Source organism: Chrysochloris asiatica, unplaced genomic scaffold (genome assembly GCF_000296735.1).
Source record: "Chrysochloris asiatica unplaced genomic scaffold, ChrAsi1.0 scaffold00025, whole genome shotgun sequence".
Lineage (NCBI taxonomy): Eukaryota > Metazoa > Chordata > Mammalia > Afrosoricida > Chrysochloridae > Chrysochloris > Chrysochloris asiatica.
In genome coordinates, this window is record NW_006408543.1 from 11,576,153 (window position 1) to 11,593,214 (window position 17,062).

At 47.8% G+C, this 17,062-nt stretch overlaps 1 pseudogene; it reads left to right on the plus strand.

Annotated features, from left to right (window-relative positions):
* Window positions 1-16,020: 16,020 nt before the first annotated feature.
* LOC102826964 lies at window positions 16,021-16,626 on the plus strand (annotated as a pseudogene).
* The last annotated feature ends 436 nt before the right edge of the window (window positions 16,627-17,062 follow it).

Here is a 17,062-nt window from a genome sequence, read left to right on the forward strand (position 1 = left end):
TATTCATGAGGTTTTCAGTGTCTAAACATTCAGAAGTGATCCACCTCACTTTCTTCCATAGTCTGGAAGCTCAGCTGAAACCTGTCTACCATAGGCGTACCCTGCTGGTATTTAAAATACCAGTGGCTTAACTTTCAACAACACAGCAATACACAAGCCATCACAGTACAGCAAACTGACAGACAAGTTTACAACTAATTGAATGATGCAGGAAGCATCAAAAGAAGATGGATGGAATATCTAGAGTCACTGTACCATAAAGAATGGTCAAAGTTCAGTCATTTCATTCAGGAGGTAGCATATGATCAAGAACCAACAGTACTGAAGTCCAAGTAGCACTGAAGGCTTGGCAAAAAACAAGGCTCCAGGAATTGATGGAATATCAGTTGAGATGCTTCAATAACAGATGCAAGGCTGGAGACACTCATCTATGGCAAGAAATTTGGAAGACAGCTACCTGGCCAACCAATTGGAAGAGATACATATCTGTGTTCATCCCAAAGAAAGGTGATCCAACAGAATGTGGAAAATTATTGAACAATACTATTAATATCACATTAACTTTTGCCACAAACAAACAAAAAATGGTTGCAGAACAGAAATAGGGTATTGTCAGAAATTCAGCCCAGTTTCAGACGAGGATGCGGAACTAGGGATGTCATTGCCGAAATCAGGTGAATCTTGGCTGAAAGCAGAGAATACCAGAAATATGTTTAGCTGTGTAATATTGACTGTGCAAAGATGTTTATGTAGATCATAACAGATGAAAGATAGCATTGCAAGGAATGGGCACTTAATTGTGCTCATGTAGAATCTGTACATAGACCAAGAAATACTGTGTGGTTTAAAAATCAGGAAAAGTGCCTAGGTTGTATTTGCTCAGCATACAGATTGAATAAATACGTATATGTATTTATTCAATCTGTATGCTGAGCATATAATTCAAGATGCTGGGCTATATGAAAAGAAGTGTACACAGGATTGAAGAAGACTCGTTAACAGGCTGCAATATTCAGGTGACAACCTTACTTTCTAAGAGCAAAGAGGACTTGAAACACCAGTTGGTGAACATCAATGACTGCAGCCTTCAATGTGAGTTACATGTCAATATGAAGAGAACAGGGACCTTCACAGCCTGACCAATAAGCAACATTACGATGGAGAAAGGATTGAATTCATCAAGGACTTCATTTTATTTGGGTCCACAATCAGTGCCCATGGTGGCAGCAGTTAGTAAATTAAACATGATACATTGGGAAAATCTGCTGCATGGAACCTCTTTAGAGGTTCTAAAGCAAAGACATTTACTTTGAAGACTGGATGTATGTGACCAAAGCTGTGATATTTTCAGTTGCCTCATATGCATGTGAAAGCTGGACAATGAATAGAGAAAACTGCAAAAGAATTGGATGTCTTTGAATTATGGAATTGCCTTGTTGTTGCTGTTACGTTCATGGAGTTAACTATGACACATAGCAATGCCACGCACAATAGAACAACACACTGCCCAGTCCTGCACCATTAGCTCATTGCTGTCACTGGGTCAATCCATCTCCTTAGGAGTCCTGTTATTCACCAGCCCTCTACTTCACCAAGCATGCTGTCCTTCTCCAGGGACTAGTTCCTCCTGAAATGTGAGAGATGTCTCATCATCTTGGCTTCTAAAGAGCATTCTAGTTATACTTACAATACATATTTGTTTGCTCTTCTGACAGTCCATGGTGTCTTTAATATTCTTCTCCAACACCATAATTCAAATGCATCTATTCTTCTACGGTCTTCCTCATTCACTGTCCAACTTTCACATACATATGAGGCAATGAAAAATACCAAGGCTTGGGTCAGGCACACCTTAATCCTCATGCAGACTGCTCTACTTTTTAACACTTTAAAAGAGGTCTTGCACAGATTTGCCTAATGGAATACATTCATTTGATTTCTTGGCTGCTGCTTCCAGAAGTGTGGATAGTGGATTCAAGCAAAATGAAGCCTTTGACAACTACAGTCTTCTCTCCATTTCTACCCACGTTATTTATTGGCTCAGTTGTGAGATTTTTGCTTTATTTATATTGAGATGCGATCCATACGGAAGGCAGTAGTCTTTGATCTTCATCAGTATTTTAAGTGTTGGCAGGGAATAATTAAATATGCCATGGACTGCCATAAGAATGAGCAAATCAGTGTTAGAAGAGGTACAGCCAGCATATTCCTTGGAAGTGAGGATGGTGAGACTTTGTCTCATGTAGTTTGGACAAATTCACCAAGATGGTCCAGTCCTTAAAGAAGGACATCATGCTTGGTAGAACAGATGGTCAGCATAAAAGAGGAAGACCCTGAATGAGTTGAATGGACACAGTGACTGCAACACGAACTTGAACAGAAATGATTGTGAGGACAGCGTAGGTCCAGGCAGTGTTTCTGTGTACACATGGTTGCTATGAGTCAGAACTAACAAGAGCCCCTAACAACAGCAGATAAACTCTTGGTCAACATTACACAACCAATGAGAACGCAATCCACTTCAACAAGAGCCAATAGAAATAGCCACACATACAGACTCCCTAATTTTTAAGCCTCCACTGAAGCAGCAGTCAAGAAGTCAAACAGTGCATTGCACTGGGAAAATCTGCTGCAAAAGACCTCTTTTTTAAGTGTTAACAAGCAACATTTAAAAGCAGAAGGTCAGCGAAAATGAGGGAAACCTTCAGTGAGTTGGTTTGACAACAAGTAGCCAATGCATTAGACTCCAAATAGCAACAACCTGAAGGTGACTCAGGACCTGGTAATAATGAATTCTGCCATCCAAAGAAGTCAACGACACCTAACAAAAATCAGCGACAGAATGTTTAGGCAGTCAGATGACTAGATGTTGCTGTTACTGTCAAGTCTGTTCCAATTCATGACTACCCATGTATTATGAGGCCCTGCTATGGCGCTGTATGTTAATGCGCTGGACTACAAGGTCGGTTTGAACCACAAGGTCAGTGGTTCAAGCTCACCAGCTGCTCCTTGGAAACCCTGTACAGGGTCACTATGAGTTGGAACTGACTGAACAGCACTTAACAACCATATATTACAGAATAGAACCACACCATAGAGTTTCCTTGGCTGTAATCTTAGTGAAGAAAAATGCCAGCCCTTTCCCCTACAGTATCATGGGTAGGTTGGAACCGACAACCTTTAGTTGTCAGGGGAAACTATTTGTGCCACCCAGGGACCTCTACTTATCAACTTACACTCTTTCTTGAAGGATTCCATCTCTTCTAATTGCTGCCTGCATTTGATTGATCTCCAATGCCTTTGAACAGTACTTTTCCATATTTTCCATATTTTGTCTAGAGTCTATAGATGCTACCAGTCACAGGGTTATTCAGATACAAGCAACTGCCATTTCCAGGAAGAAATCACCCCTATCCTTGTGTAGTTGTTGACTTCATTATCTTTTGCTTTTGAAGATACACAGCCATTTGTCTGTGGAACACCCTAGATTCAGAATTTCAAAATCCTTTCTTCAGATTTGATTAAACTTGCTCCTGAATTTCCTATCATCCGAATGATTTCAAAGCTAATTGTTATTTGAACACTTTTGGCAAGACTCCTCAGTGGTGAAGTGTGTGTGCCTTTTATTACATTGCACCAAACTGAAACCAAAGCAAACCCGTTGCTGTTGAGAGGATTTGGACTCATAACAACCCCACTGTTTTAGATTAGAGTTGAGCTCCATAGAGTTTTCTTGGCTGGAGTCCTGGTATGGCGCTGTGGGTTAATGTGCCAGACTGCAAAGCTGTTTGAACTGCAAGGTTGATGCTTCAAGCTTACCAGCTGCTCCTTGGAAACCCTATACAGGGTTGCTATGGGTCAGAACCGACTGATGGCACTTCACAATCTTTATGAAAGGAGCCCTGGTAGTGTAGTGGGCTATGTATTAGGCTTCGGTCAAGTCCGCAGTTCGAATCCACCAACTACTCCAAGGGAGAAGATGAGGCTTTCTGCTCCAAGAAAATTTACATGTAGTCTTGGAAACCCTATACAGGATCACCATGAGTTAAGAAGTCAGAATCAACTCGATGGCACACAATCACCAATCTGTATGAAAGCAGATCACCAGGCTTTTCTTCCGTGGTGCTGTTGGTGTGTTTGACCATAGATCTGCTGGTTAGTAGTCAACTGTAAACCATAAGATCCCTCTCACTGACCCAAAGAGGCTTTGGTCATGCCCTTGGCTTCTGATACAAAAAGGCAGCCCCAGCCGAGCTTCTTATCTTTTTGTTTGAGACTTGAGTCAGCTGTTTCTCCAAGTTGAATCAGTTATTTCTCCAAGTAGCTCTTGCTGTAGGAATGGTACTTAGAAACCAAGTATTGGGAATAAGTGTGCTCACTGCTGCTGAGAATCACTGCTTCTAGGTCTTCCAAAGGACAGAAGGGAGAATCATTTAGTACAGCTTTAGTTTATGAATGCTATCCCCTAGTTCAAATCTAATAGTACAACATATGTAAAAGGAGCTCTCTAAACTTCCATTTTAGCATTGTATTCCTATGCATGGGAATATAGTGGCTCTATAGGATAAGCATGGGACTGTGAACCACAAGGTAAGTGGTTCAAGCCCACCAACTGCTCTACAGGAGACAGGTGAGGCTTTCTGCTCCCACAAGGATTTACAGCCTCAGAAACCCTAACAGGGTCACTGTGAGTCCAAGCAGACTCAATGGCACTTAGCAATTGGAAAACTTCAATTTTTAATTATGTGTATTAGTTTTCCTTTCAATATCCATTAACTTCAAAATTATTATCAAAACTACGAATAGATTCCTAGGTGGCATTTCCAGCTGCTTTGCCCTTAGATTATAATTCTTGTAAGGGTGCTGTTTAGGGCTGTTGAGTCAGTTTTGACTCATAGTGACCCTGTATGTAGGGTTTCTGAAGAGCAACTGGTGGACTTGAACTGCCGACTTTGCAGTTCAAACCGATCTTGCAATCCAGTGCTTATCCTACAGCACCAAACCAGGGGAGTAGATAGAGCAAAAGGCAATAGAAGGAACTAGAACAAGAACATAAACAGATTATGACTGTCAGCACCAATAATTCATATAGTATTAGAGTTCCTTGCAGAAAGTATGTAGATTCAGGATAGAAACGATGAATAGATGTAGGTCATGTATTTATATGCACATGGGGAAAAATTACAGGCCTATAGCACTAATAAAAGCTCTTTTTTCTTAACTGGGATGGAAAATTTTTCTACGTACGTTTGCTTGCCAGTATCTGCCTCAGTATCATCAGGTGAAGTTATTGAACCTGAGTAACTCAAGTCAGTGAAGATGCAGCAACCTCTTGTCTGGGTAGAAAAATGAAATCCCAGGACACCTGGGCTCTGAGCAAGCGACACCAGGCTTATGATGGGGGACAGGTGTATTCTGCTGTCCCATCAGCTTATCAGTGACCAGAATCATAGAATCACCTCTCCTTTACCTCACACTCAGAGCCCACCTGCAGCCTAGGACACCTGTCTAGGATGCCTGGGTTGGTCAGTGTCTGGGACTGACAGAAAGGAATGAACTTGACCAGCAGTGGAACCCCAGGCTTACAGATCAGAGAGTCAGCCAGAGGAGGCAGCTTCCAGGGAGGACTTTTGGGGCTTCGTTTGCATGTGTGACCCAGAGTTCTTAACAGTGGGCTGGTCATAGCTAATTGAATGACATTTTAAATCGTGGTTATACATTTGATTTACCTAACTATTCTGAAAGGAAAAAGGCTTGAAATCCTCTTACTAGAATGTCATAAAAAGGCAATAGATTTAGTAAAGGGAATTTGACTACATGTAATTGGTTATAGGAGCTCTGGTAGCGTAGTGGTTACGAATCGGGCCATGAGCCGCAAGGTCAGCAGTTCGAAACTACCAGCTGTTCCACAGGAGAAAGATGAGGCTTTCTGCTCCTGTAAAGATTTACAGCCTCGGAAACTCTGTACAGGGTCGCTATGAGTTGGAACTGACTCCACGGCACATAACAACAACAACAATGGGTTAGATTAAATGCTGGTTATATGGAGAGTAGATTTGGTAAGGTCGATGTAACTTTTCTGCAGAATTATACTAGAGACTGTTTATGCTTTATGATGTATATATATTAAGACCTTTGAAAGTATTCAGAAAAATCTTGAATGCAATTTTAAGTATAACTTGTTAACCGAAGAGTTAAGGATTTAAAGTTGAATCACACCCCTATAACAAGAATATTACACAGTCAAATCTTTGTTTGGGACCCATTTGGTCTGGACTCATTGTTTGTCTTGGAGAGTTACTTCTGGAATCAATCCAGGAAGCGTGGCTCAGTCCACGATGGGTCAGGCCACGCCTGTTGTCTGCTGGGGCCACTCACAGTAGGTGGCCCTGGGAAGGCTGTGTCTGAACCATTCGGATAACCTCGGTGCTTCAGGGATCCAGTGGGCAGTTGTTCACAAGGCACTTGATGTATTTCATTTTCCAGCCTCAAGTATGATGCATGGACCGGCCTTTAGGTTAAAGCACCTGCAGATGTCAATCGTTCAGCATTTAACCTCATCAGAACCCACTGCTCCAAGAAGAGGAAGGAGGAGTGTGTACTGGTAACACATGGTCACCAGCATTGGGGCTCCTGGAGCCACTTTTGGGAGGAGAGAGTCCCAGACCCCGATCTGGTCCACCTTGTTACTGAGGCTCTGGGAGGGGCCAGTGGTTGCTCACAGCATTCAGCGACTGTGCTGGGCGTGAAGCCCTGGGAGAACTTGGAAGTTTATCACTTTAGTTCATCCACAAAAGGAACTGACTGGTAGTTTATACCTAGAAAACACCTAGTTTATACCTAGAAAAAACTTTTAAAAAAGTGTGCTAACTATAACTAGTCTTTGAACAGGAACATGAGTGTGCTTCTACCTCCACTGAGAAGTAAATGCTAAAGCCTCCATGCCAAGATTTTATTTAAATATCCAACAGCAAGTCTCTGGGTTACCAATATCAGATTTACAACTAGTACTTACCCTTATGGAGGTTCTATAAATTTGCCCTCACTTGGAAATGATGGAACCAAACCCCTCCTGCCCTGCCCTGCCCCACCCCTCCAGTCAAAACGAATTTTTCTTCACAATCACCTTCACTGCATGCGCAGCTTTGAAGTTGAGAAGACTTTGAGGCCTTTCTTGCACTAAAAGATAAGGCTAAACTGTATGCACCTGTTCCCAACTTACCCACATACTCAACTTCAGCTGCACTTAGGCATGGACCTCGCTCAGAACACCCAGGGACTGCCGGTACTTAACTGAGGGATGTTCAGGGGCTCTGCCCATTTCTCTCCTTGTTGTTGTCATGGCAAACATGGAAGTTCTCTCTATATCTCTGAGCAATGAGATGGAGATTGCCAAGCAAACCTAGTTACCGACAGCAGCCCTCATTCAAACAATGCGAGATTTGGAATCAGCCCAGTGGCCCCCTGGAAAATTCTAACAGAGATGGGTATAGAGACACTGTCAACATGTCTACTGTGGTGAATTAGGGACAGGCAAGCATGTAGGAGGGAAAAGAGACAGAGGTCATGAGAACCTGAAGACAAATCATTTTGTGTACTCAAGACAGACAAAACATAGCAAGTAACTATAAAAACGTCATTTTTATCAAATTCTGCTTTTGAAAGACAATTGAAAAGCATGACCACAGCAGAGCAATTCCCTCTGGTCTTTGTAAGGACGAATGCCTCAAAGATGAACTCGTGTTGTTGATAGAGAGAAAAACCCAGGAGTTTGGATTCTTTTATATCATGTACCATTTTGCAATACTGTGATTAGCTCATACATCTAACCACATACAATAAACCCATCAATGTTGAGCCACCTTGGTTAATTTTAACACTGTTTGGCTTTAAGATCTAATTTGTGAGCGTTAAAAACCAAGGCAAATGTTGTGAACTTACCCTTGATTCTTACTTACTTACTGAAGACCCACACATTGTTTTTATCTTTGTTCCTATTCAGGCCCAAGACTTTAAGACAAAAGGATCTTTGCCTTGGTGGGCAGTTCTCCCAGTCACCACCTTTCCATTTCACCAAAAAAAGATTATGTTGACAACATAGAAGGTTGTGCCCTCTTTAAAATCTTGTGAGATTATGGCCACTCAACTGAGGGTAACAAGGTGCAAGTGTGATTAAGTGCTGACGGCTCAGTGCTTTATAATCTTTCTTAGGAAGTACCTAAGGTAGGTAGTCAAAGTTTTAACGTGCTTGACTTAAGAGTGATCACTCTAAGGTCTTAAAGAAGGGATATCTTGACATTTTCTCCAGGTCTAGAGTCCTATATGTCTACTGTGACCAGGACCCGTCTCTCCCTGAGGTCACCTGGAAGGGCTGTTTCTGTCCCTACTTGCATGGCGACCCTGGATAGGGTTTCCAATATCAGCTAGTGGGTTTGAACTGCCGACCTTGACGTTACCAGCATGACAACAAGGCTCCACTGAACTAGGGTCATAGAAAGAAAAGATCAAGAGGTGGGAGAGGAAGTGCATCTGCCCAGAACAGTTGTGGGAGGGGCCACCCCAGGAGAACTGGAGGTCCTTGTGAACATAGGGACATTGTTAACACAACAGTGACAGGATTTAGGGCTGCCCAGCAGGAGATAAGCCGGAAGAAGAACAGGGGTGCATGCAGAGCCCCACATTGAAGATTGCTGGACAGGATGAACTGGAGGGCTTCCTACAAGAGCTAGTACACAACACCTCGAGCCTGGGAGCAGCAGAAAGGGTGAAGGGCAGACAGAAACTCTGGATGGATGAGGTCTGCTCGGCCCTGTAGGAAGGGCTGCTCCTGCTACCATGGTGGTGAGGGCACATGGCTGGGAGGGACCAGAGCAAAGGCCAGAGGACAGGCCTGGACTAGGGCAGGACTCCAGATCCAGAGGGGAATATGGGGGAGATGGGGCTGATGAAGGGGAGCGAGAGGAGACAGCTCATAACCTGGGAAGGACCCCGAGGTCACTCTGGATTCCTGCCCCCAGCTCAGAGTAAGCTCCTGGCTGAGGCAGCCATCCCTGTTGGAGTGACCAAGCCCCAACCTGTGGGAGCACTGGGACCCATTGGCGTGTGTGCCTCCAGGACACAGGTGGTGTCAAAGTGTGAAGGCAAGGTGGCCCCGTAGCCTGGGCTGAGCTGTCTGCTCCTGACCACTGCACCCCTCAGCATTCTCTCTGGAAACTCGAGACTGATGCTGGGTCTTGAGGAAAAGTAGAGGGGCTGGAGGGGCTCCAGTTTGAGCTCCGCCTCAGGACGTGGCCTCAGTGACCTTGTGTAGTCAGGGTGGCCATGAGGGTCCTGGGAGTCAACCTGGACTCTGTCCTTCCTGGGCCAGAGTTCATGAAGGTCCTCAAGAGAGGAAATAGCTTGGATGGAGTAGGAGACCCAGCCCCACACCCTCCCCACCCCACTGCTCACAGTTCAAGATGCCCCAGACTGTAGGCTGATGGGACCTCAGCATCACAGGGCAGATGAGAGGAGGGGCCTAGGGCATGATCCCTCCTCTCATCATGTGGGGGTCACACCAGCTTACAGTCTGGGACATCTTTAAATCTGAGGACACTTGGCCAGTCCTGCCCCTCCAGACCTGGCCAGAGCACCCTCTCTGTTCTTTGTCCCTGAAAGCCCAGAGGAGGGAGCCATGGCATCTCTATGACCCTTGTCCCTTATACTTCCCAGGCCCCCGTGACCACCCAGGGAACTTGGACTGAAGCGGGGGGGGGGGGGGGGACCACACTGTACCTTTGGGTCCCTCCCCCTCCCTGCCTCTTCTGATTCCCACTTCAGACTCACCAGAAGTATTAGAGGGGTCTGGAGCCTCTAGGAGGGAGGGATGGCCCCAGATTCAGGCTTGGGCAAAGCCATCACATTGGAAGGGCTAAGTGTTTGTGGGAGGGAGACTGGGCTGTTCCCCCAGAGAGGCCTGTGGGAGTGGGGAGAGGGGGGCTCCACAGGGCGAGAGGGTTTGGGGGCCGGTCACTTCATGTTAAAGTGCTAGTCTGAGTACTACAATCTCAGGAGTCGGGGGTCAAGAAGCCCAGGACCTGGCATGTAGGAACCGAAGAGGACTGGGCTTCCAACCAATTCACTCGGATTCCAGCCCCTGCTGAGTGGTTTCCTTTCCCTCCCAGATATAAGAATCACCTGAAGATCTTATCGGTTCTGACTCATACTGAAAGACAGGGCAGGTGGTCTCAAAGAAAAGAATCATGTAGACACCTCAGGAGCGTACACGCTTGGAGTCCCCAAGGCCTCTTGGGGTCTGTACAGTGCAGCAGGAAGAGCAGGGCCTTGGGTGTGGGGGGCAGGGAGGGTCAGTGCCCAGCATGTGTTTCTGGAGCCACTCCTGGAGGGGAGAGCCCAAGGACCCTGGGTCCAGTCACTGGACCGTGTCACTGCCACGGGGAAACTGAGGCTCAGGGTGGTTGCTCAAGGCTAAATCCAACAAGGACAGTCAGACTGGAAACTAGAGGGACGACATCCAGGAATGCACCCTGCCCCCAGGTACAAAGCCTAATTTCAGGTGGGAGTACCAGCTGCCCAGGTGACCCTAACATGCCAGGGAGTGGAGAAATCTGTCCTGGGAGCTAGAGGCCTTCAGAGAGGGGCTCCCAGCACACGGAATGGGGGCTTTCCAGCAGGGGGCTTGTGACTCTGGAAGAGGGGTTTGGCCATTAAGAAGTCAGCCAAACTTACCTGTTCAGCAGGTTGCAGGAAGATACTCAGAAGGTCCTAGTTAAACCTACAGCCTTGGCATACATCCAAAGACTCTGTCTCCCCTTAACCCAGAGAGGAGGACCCCCCAAACTAGAGAAGTTTTCCTGCCCTCAGGGGCCTGCCCGCCTGCTCACTCCTACCTGTGCTGCCATCTAGGGGAGCAGAAGGGGCCCCCAAGACACTCTCAGACCCCCCCAGGGCAAATCCAGCTCATCCCTTGCTGGGCTCAGGGATGGTGAAGAGAGGTGGGGACCACAGGTGTCCTAGCATCAGATCACACAGAAGGTTCCCTGAGGGAACGAGAGGAGACCCACTGTGGGGGCAGGAAGTGGGGGAGATACCACAGTTTGTTCTGGGCTCAAAGGCCAATGGAGAGACCTCCCAGTGTCTCTGGGCAAGGGAGGGACTCCCAACCCCATCCTCTATGTTTTCTGAAACCGTTAAGGTTTTAAACTAGCAGGACCTAAGGAGGAGGTTCCGGAACTAACTCTCATCTCGCCCGTGTTGTTGTTGTTGTTGTTGTTAAGTGCCGTTGACTCAATTCCAACCCATAGCAAGCAACCCTATATATGGTTTCCATGGAGCAGCTGGTGAGCTTGAATCACTGACCTTGCAGTTCAAACGACTTTGCAGTCTGACACATTAGCACACAACACCACAAAAAGCCAAGCCCTACCTGGCCAAGGTCAGGGAGACTGGCCTGCCCCCTAATGAGTCTAGAGCCCTAGCCTTGGGCTATTTATATTCCCATCCACTGGCCAAAATTGGGTGCTACCCACTGCCCTTAGAACATCCAGCTGTGGGGATCCGGAGGTGCTGGTGGGTGGAGCCTAGCAGGCATCTGCACCTGGGGCAGGAGGTGGCATTGCATTCTTGCCCCATAGGTGCCAGGGCTTGTTGAGGGCTGGGACAGGTGGGAACAATCCTTGAACAGGATGGCACCCAGCCCCCTCTCTCACTTCCAGTGCTGTTCTCCCAGACTCCTTCAGTGATTTCCCATGTTCCTTCTCTCATTGACCAGAGCACTGATGTTGACACCTGTCTTCGTGTTCCCTGGGCGAGGAGAAGCGGAGCACAGATGTGCCACATAGAGCTCAGAGCTAGCCAGGCACAGGGACCCCTCAGGTGAGGCCCATCTTAATAACTCACATGATCGGGAGTGTTGACGGTGAGCTCTGTGTGGCCACTGCAATGAATGATGAAACCCAGCAGAGAAGCAGGAGACTCCGCACCAGGGGAAGGACTGGCTGGTGTCAGAATTGGCAAAAGGTTGGCGAGAGGAGGTATATTTTAACCTCTGCTTTGTAGGAATCAGCCGTGGGTTGATGCTGCTGACAGTGACTTTCTCTTCCCCTTGTTAAGTTACAAGAGGTCAGCTGTTTCTACCATACTCTTTTCACAGGTGTGTGGGGTACCTTTGTGGTTTATATAAATAAAACACCAAGGCCATATATAGTCAGGTAGGGCTGGTTCCAGGGTCCTATCAATTTCACCAGGACCACATTGACAATTTCAATGTATTGACAAGGTGCCTGCCTTCAGTTCTAGATCACACACACACACACACACACACACACACACACACACACACACCAGGGTCAGGTTCAGAGCAGAGTGAGAACTTCTGATGTGGGATCTGAGGGTCCCATAGGTTCTACCAAGGCAGGTATTGTCCTTCCCCTCAAAATAGTTGAGATGTTGCATTTTCTCCTCATGCTCCCAGGTGTCGGAGAAGGTGTTGGTTGTTGGACCATACCATGAGTAGGAAGGTTCCACCCCATCCTTGGAGGCCTGTAACACAGGCCAACTGGAGTTTAAATGTCTTTCTGGTCACACAATAAAATGGATGTCTCAGATGAACCAAAAAACATCACATAAAACCCCCAGAATCCCTTTTTCCCTCTGAGCTCACCCTTTCCTTTTCCTGTGCTTTTTCCTTCATATGTATTCAACTATGTCTATCAAAGGAAATTCTTTTCATAACTGACACTTAGCATTTAGCAACAGAACTTGTCTTCCTGCTTTTCAGGGAGATTCTTAAACTTTGAAGTATATCAGAATCTCCTGGGGAACTCGTGAAAAATAGATGAATCCACGCCTTCACCATTATCTGTTCTCCAGATGATCCGACAGACTCCACAGTTGGAGAATCATTGCCTCACCATATGATTGTAAAGAATCATTTCACTACAATTGATTATTTGACTTTTCAGAAGGCATCAATTAGCTCTAGCAATTTCCAGAAAACACAAAGAACTCCTACAAATCAACAAGGAAAAATCCGACAACTAGACTTAACAATTGTCACTGGCTGGACCAGTAGAACTCAGAATTTGCATTCAAATATGGAGGATGTTGTGAGACCAAATTAAAAAGTGGACAACTCCAGCGGGCAGCAAAAGAGTTCATCAAGGAGACTTGGCTATGAGGCAGAACCTGGGTGACAGCGGGGACACGCAATTCTCCATGCCCTCCAGTGGGAGGCAGTGTTGTTATGGCTACATGTCAGGGCTTCAGACTACCAAGACCACACTAGCAGGAGTGTGTATTTCTCTAGTGATGCTGTAACAAATACCACAAGTGGATGGCTTTAATGAACAGAAATTTATTCTCTTGCAGTTTAGGAGGCAGAAGTTCACATTTAGCGTACCAGTCCAGTGGAAGGCTTTCTCTGTCATTTCTGGGAGAAGGTGTTAGTCATTTATCTTCCCCTGGGTTTAGACATTTCTCAGGATTGGGATCCAGGTCCAAAGTATGCTTTATACTCCGATCCCTTCCTCCTGGGAAGATCCCTCTGGTCTCTGCTTCCTTGTTTAATCTCTTTTATATCTCCAAGAGATTTACCCAAGATATAACCTAATCTTGTAATCTGTATCCTGCTCTATATTCATAACTGCTTCTGATTCTGCCTCATTAACATCATACAGATCTTTTACCAATTACCAGCCACTCCCTGGAAACCCTTTACAGAGTTGATATGAGTTGGAACCAACTCGATGGCATTTAACAGCAACAACAAATATCCCACAAGGAACTCCTGGTGTGGTACTGTAGGATCAGTACTGGACTGCACACCACAAGGTTGGCAGTTCAAACCCACCAGCTGCTCCTCAGAAACCCTAAACAGGGTCGTTATGGTGGTTGTGGTGGTTATGTGCCGTGGAGTTGGAACTGACTCATAGCGACCCTATACAGGGTTTCTGAGACTGTAAATCTTTACGGGAGCAGAAAGCCTCATCTTTCGCCCACGGAACAGCTGGTAGTTTCGAACTGCTGACCTTGCGGCTCGCAGCCCGATTTGTAACCACTACGCTACAAGAGCTCCTTGGGTCGTTATGAGTTGGAACCAATTCAACAGCACTGAGACCTGAGAAGGTTTGCACTTCCTTTGGCATCCGGAGGGTAGAGCAAGCTTGTATCTTATCAACCATGGCTTCAGACAACACACAGCTCTTAACTGACCAGATGACCCCTAGGATTTTACAGATGTTCCAGGCCCCTATACCTTTTGGGGTTCACCCATGTAGGTACATGATTGGGACAGGTCCCTAATACCACTGACCTTGAATTCTAGCCTCCTAGCAATATAAAGGTTTAGAAAGTGGGAGGAGTCTTTGGTGCCCCAACACTGGAAAAGGTCAAGGGCAGTGATGTCCCCTCTCAGCATAGACCTGAGGGGTCCTCTGAGCTTCTAAGACTGTAAAGACGCAGAGGCGGCCAAGTTGATTTAGGCAGTCAATCCCATATTTGGGGTCCACCTTTACTATCCCACCACCCCGATTTTCTCCTCTGAAATTCAGAGATGGAAAGGAGAATAAGCTTCAAGGGAGTAGAAGCCAGAGAGAGAGGGGAGGGTGGGCCCTATTGGGTGACCACAAAGTCCGACACACCCAAGGTTTGCCTGGGTTGCTCTGAGTCACAGCTCTCTGCTACTGTTAAGTGTCCAGTCTGGAAGGAGTTATGGTCACTCTACTCTCAGGCCATAGGTTGTTGTCAGGTACCCTTGAGTGGACAGAGTGGGACTGCCTCATAGGATTTTCTAGGCACTGTAGGATAAGCATTGGACAGCAAGGTCGGTTTGACCCTCAAGGTTGGTGTTTCAAACTCACCAGCGGCTCCTCAAAAACCCTACACACTGTCATTATCAGTTGGAAACAACTCCACAGCACATATCAACAACAATCTTTATTGAGAACAGATCACTAGGCATTTCTCTGGTGGAGATGATGGGTGAATCGGAACCCCCCCAATTTTTTTATTAGCTGCCTAGCACAAGAAGGTTTGATCTCACCAGGGGAACACAATGGAAAACCCTAAACTTACTGGCATCATGTTGATTCTGACTCTAAATCTTTGCAGTAGTAGACAGACTCATGTTTCTCTTGCAGTGTTGCTGCTGGTGGGTTTGAACTGCCAACCTTGTGGTTAGAAGCGCTACACCTAACCCATAGCGCCACCAGGGCTTCTAATGGAAACTGAGAGAGGGTTCCCTGGGATAGTGATGTGTGATTTATATTTTACAAAGATGACCGGGGCTCTAAGAGAAGAGGGGGCTGGAGGGAGCCAGAGTGGAGCACAGGCCACACCAGGGGCTTAAGGAGAACTCCTGGGCCTCAGTCTGAAGCTGCAGGCTTCTTACCCGCCTCACCTACCCTGGAGCTTGAGGTCCTTCCTGCATGGAAAGAGTCCCCAGCCTGCAGGCCCAGTTAGGTCTGACCTTGAGCAGGGCCTGCCTGGCTTCTGGCCACCAGACTGATGTGATGGCAGAGGAATGCCTGCATTCCCCCGCCACCATGGAAGGGATCCGATGACCTTCTCTTATGCAGACCCAGGACTCTTCCTGGGAACAGGAAGCAGCCTGCCTTGACCACTGTCCCAGCTCGATGCTCAGTTATGACACAAGAGAGGCCCAGCAGGGCCTGGCTGCTCAGGGAGCCCACTGTACCAGACAAGAGGAGAAGGAGCTGGCGGGAAGACTTGGCGCCAGAGGGCCCCAGAACTGGGGACGCCGAGGGGCGGAGACACATGCGGACTCCCAGACTCGCAGTGTTTCCGCCTCGGTGGCAGGCCGGGAGGTGGAACCCTGGGACGCAGGGGCTGATCCAGACCCGGCTGGAGTAGGCCTGACAGCCAGTTAGGCCGCCCAGCCTCCCGGACGCGCAAGTACCCTTCCTGGGCCCTCTCTCCTGCTGGGTCCCGCCTCTCCTGCGTCCCCTCCTCTTCCTCCCAGGCAGCCCCCTCGGCCCCGCCTTTGTCCCCAGCAGCCCGGCCATGGCGGGACTGGCGCCGCCGCGGCCGGCCAAGGGCTACCGCGTGGTGCTGCTGGGCAGCGCGGCCGTGGGCAAGACGGCGCTGGCCACGCAGTTCGCCTGCGGCACCTTCCCCACACACTGCGAGCCGGCCGTCGAGGATCTCTTCAGTAAGCTGATCGAGGTGAACTCGGCGCCCGCGCTGCTGGAGATCGTGGACACGGTAGGGGCCGCGCACCTGGTCACGCTCACAGACCTGTACATGCGCAACGGCGACGGCTTCGTGCTACTCTACAGCGTGGACAGCGAGGCCTCGTTCCAGGCGCTGCGGCCGCTGCGGGAGCGCCTGGGTCGCCTGCGGGGCCCGCGCGCTGCCCCGCTGGTGCTGGTGGCCACCAAGGCCGACCGCGACGCCGAGCGCCAGGTGCTGCAGGCGCAGGGCCGCGCGCTGGCCCGCGAGTGGCGGTGCCCGTTCCTGGAGGTCACGGCCAAGAGCAAGCTGATGGTGGACCAGGTGTTCACGCAGATCGTGCGCGAGATGGAGGCCCTGGCCCCGGCCCAGGCACAAGTGCCCGCCGTTCCTCCGCGACCCCAGATGACGTGGCCATCAGAAAGATTCATTGGCTGACAAGCGGGAATCTCTTCGTGGTTCCTGATGCTCGGGATTCCAACTTGGTGCTTTGCTGTGGCCTCTGGGCCGAAAACCAGCGTCTGCTTCTACTTGTGACTCTACCCAGCGCTTCATGCTGTCATCGGATCTTCACTCAGTGACAACTTTAAACTTACTGTGCTGTTTGAAACAAACCAACCCCCCAGGCCCTGGTACTTCTTCCTGGAATGGAATGAAGATGTTCCTGTTCTTCAAGTGAACTTTGTGACAGGAATTTGTGACAGAAAGTAACACTTTCTGAATTACTCCAGTTTTTTTGGAATTGATGGGGCCAGGAACAAGGAGCTTCTGGTTTCAATGCCTTGAGATTTTCCCTCTCATTTGTAGCAGTGAGTTTCCAGCAGCGATCTCTCAATATGTGTGTCCCTAAATATAGTCATGCATACATAGCATT